Here is a 3,041-nt window from a genome sequence, read left to right as displayed (position 1 = left end):
GTTTCTACCTTCTGGCTGTTGTGCAATATGCACAATCTGTTTTCTGTTTTGTTTTGTTTTTAAATTTTATTTATTTATTCATGAGAGAGAGAGAGAGGCAGAGACACAGGCAGAGGGAGAAGCAGGCTCCATGCACCGGGAGCCCGACGTGGGACTCGATCCCAGAACCCCTGTGTTGTGAGTTTTTTTTTTTTGGATAAACACCTAAAAGTGAATGCTGGGTCATATGGTAATTCCATGTTTAGCAGTATTCTAATTTCCTCACATCTTCCCCAACTCTCATTTTCTACTTTTGTTTTATTTTGTAATTTTTTTAAATAAATTTTTATTTATTTATGATAGTCACACAGAGAGAGGGAGAGAGAGAGAGGCAGAGACACAGGCAGAGGGAGAAACAGGCTCCATGCACCGGGAGCCCGACGGGAGCCCGACGTGGGATTCGATCCAGGGTCTCCCAGGATCACACCCTGGGCCAAAGGCAGGCACCAAACCGCTGCGCCACCCAGGGATCCCCTATTTTGTAATTTTTTTTTTTTTTAATTCTAACCATTCTTAGTGAGTATGAACTGGCCTCTCCTTGTGGTTTTGATTTGCATTTCCCAATGAATAATGGTGTTGAGCATCCTTTCACGTGTTTGTTGACAACTTGTATATTTTCTTGGAGAAATGTCTATTGAAGTCCTTTGCCCATTTTAAAACTCGGTTGTTTGCCTTTTGTTGTTGAGTTGTTAGAGTTTCAAAAAATATGTTCTGGGGGTGCCTGAGTGGCTCAGTCAGTTGAGTGATTATATATATGTGTGTAGATAGATATATATATATATCTATCTACACACATATGTATATATATACATGTATATATACCAGAGACTAGACCATTATTTATCCTTCATTTTTGATATCCAAAAGGACTCAAATTGAGATAGGGAAACTGAAAGGATTCCATTTTTAGAAAGGTTGAATTTCTGCTGTTTTCTGCAAGACCCCATTTGCTCATATTCTGTATTTCACCCTGCATTTGAATAAACCAAAGAAGCTATGTTCCCACTCGAAGAGTGTGACAAGAAAGTTAATCATTCTTTGAGTGTTGTCCTAGGCATCCAAATACCTGTTAACGTCTAAGAAGAACTGAATCTCAAACATGTTCCAGGACATTAGCTTTGAACAAATTTCACCCAACACTGGCAGCAATACCCCCACCTTCGATGATTTATGAAATATTATCTGTTATTCACCTGTCACTCACCTTTGAATTTGACAGTACCCTGGATTCCTGAAGGAACATGTACCATGTACCCCTTTCCAGTATGAACCCTTAACCCCAAGGGATGAAGAGACTGACTCTCATTTCCTTTCCGAGTCTCCCAGACACTCTGCCTGCTATACTCTGTTATTTACACTATTCAATAAACTGCTTTTACCTCCCAGTTCCGATTTCTTTCCTGCACAAAGCCAAGGATCCTCTTGGCTGGTCTTGTGGGGCCTCCTCGTAGTCCTTGGACCTGGCCTGTCTACATCAAAATGACAACAGAAGTTTGTAAAGAGAAAATACACATTTACATCTGTATAGACATATTTTAATTTTTCAAAAGAGAATTTATTACATCTGCTCTTCTCACCTTTCCATCCTACTTTTCTGACCGATCAATATTTAGCAGTTACATATCTTCTCTATGTCCACATATAAGTAAATGGATGAGTGTGTAAAAAATCCCCTCTCACTGCTCCCCCCACACTAAAAAGCCAAAACATATATGAAAAAGGTAAACCGAAAATAGAAAGTTATTCCCTTACTACATAACTTGCCTTTTTCTTAACCATAGACATCTTTCCAGGTAGGTACATACATTTTTGTAACAGCAAAATGTATATGTACTGGTATTTTTTATTTTATTTTTTTTGTCTGAATTCCTAAAAAAACTATAGAGCAGAATGATATGCACATTTTTATTTGCCAGATCATCCAAAACAGGTTGTAGCAATTTGCATTCCCAGTATCAATATCTGAGAAAGCTGGGTCAAACTGGTTAAGCCATTGGTTTACCTAAGTACTAATGAGATAAAGTCTCTTTTCATATGTTCCTTGATGCTTTGCATTTTCTCCTGTAAAGACAAATATTCTTTTGGGTTATTAGTTTCTAGGAGGTCTTTGTGTTTTGGGGAAATTTTTCCTCCTCTGCTTGTCATATATAATGCAATACTTTCTTACCTCTTATCTTTGGCATGGTTTACAGCATTTTTGCCATACAGGATTTTGCATGTAGTCAAACGTTTTTCATTATTGGGTCGGGGTTTCCTGTGTAGCTTTTAAAAAGCCTCATGTAGTGCTTGCTTCAGCAGCATGTATACTAAAATTGGAAGGATACAGAGCAGATTAGCATGGCCCCTGTGCCAGGATGACATGCAAATTTGTGAAGCATTAAAAAAGATAAATAATAATAAAATTTAAAAGCCTCATTTATGCCAAGACTAGACAACTAACTATTCATCCAAATGTTTTTCTCATGCTTTTCTAGTTTGATTTCTTCCATGTACATCATTAATCAATATGAAATGTATTTTTACTTAAGTATAAGGTAGAGCATCTAACTGACACATTTTTCCAGATGGTTAGCAAGTTATATGGATATCTCTTACTAGGTAAATTACTCTTTTGCCAATGGAATTAAGTTTTAAAAAATGTAATGAACACTGAATATGTGCCAGGTACTTTTCTAAGCATCTTACTTTGTAACTCATACAATCCTCATAACCCCATTGCATAGGTAAAATGCCGATTTATCACAGATAAGCTTTTTAACATAGTTGCATCTGTTTCTGGATTCTTTATCCGCTTTGCTAACCAAAACAGCAGAAAAGAGGAGAGATGTGCTGCATGCACGCCTACTTCCCCTGCCCCCCAGCACACTTTCCTTCAGTTCTCTCGCCTCTGAGCACCACACTCCTCTATCCAGATGCCTCCCCAGCATCTCTGCTTGCGTTGCAACTTGTCTTCTCAGACGCGGTGTGGCCCAGATGGCACTCTTGATTTCCCCCACCAACCT

At 38.3% G+C, this 3,041-nt stretch overlaps 1 non-coding gene across 1 annotated transcript; it reads left to right on the top strand.

The window, feature by feature from the left end:
- The first annotated feature begins 2,321 nt into the window (after positions 1-2,321).
- LOC140636089 (U6 spliceosomal RNA) lies at positions 2,322-2,428 on the top strand. Its single transcript, XR_012033416.1, has one exon. It is a non-coding gene; the product is annotated as a U6 spliceosomal RNA (small nuclear RNA).
- The last annotated feature ends 613 nt before the right edge of the window (positions 2,429-3,041 follow it).

The sequence above is a fragment of the Canis lupus genome, chromosome 6 (assembly GCF_048164855.1).
Source record: "Canis lupus baileyi chromosome 6, mCanLup2.hap1, whole genome shotgun sequence".
NCBI lineage: Eukaryota > Metazoa > Chordata > Mammalia > Carnivora > Canidae > Canis > Canis lupus.
This window is presented reverse-complemented; position numbering and strand designations above follow the sequence as displayed.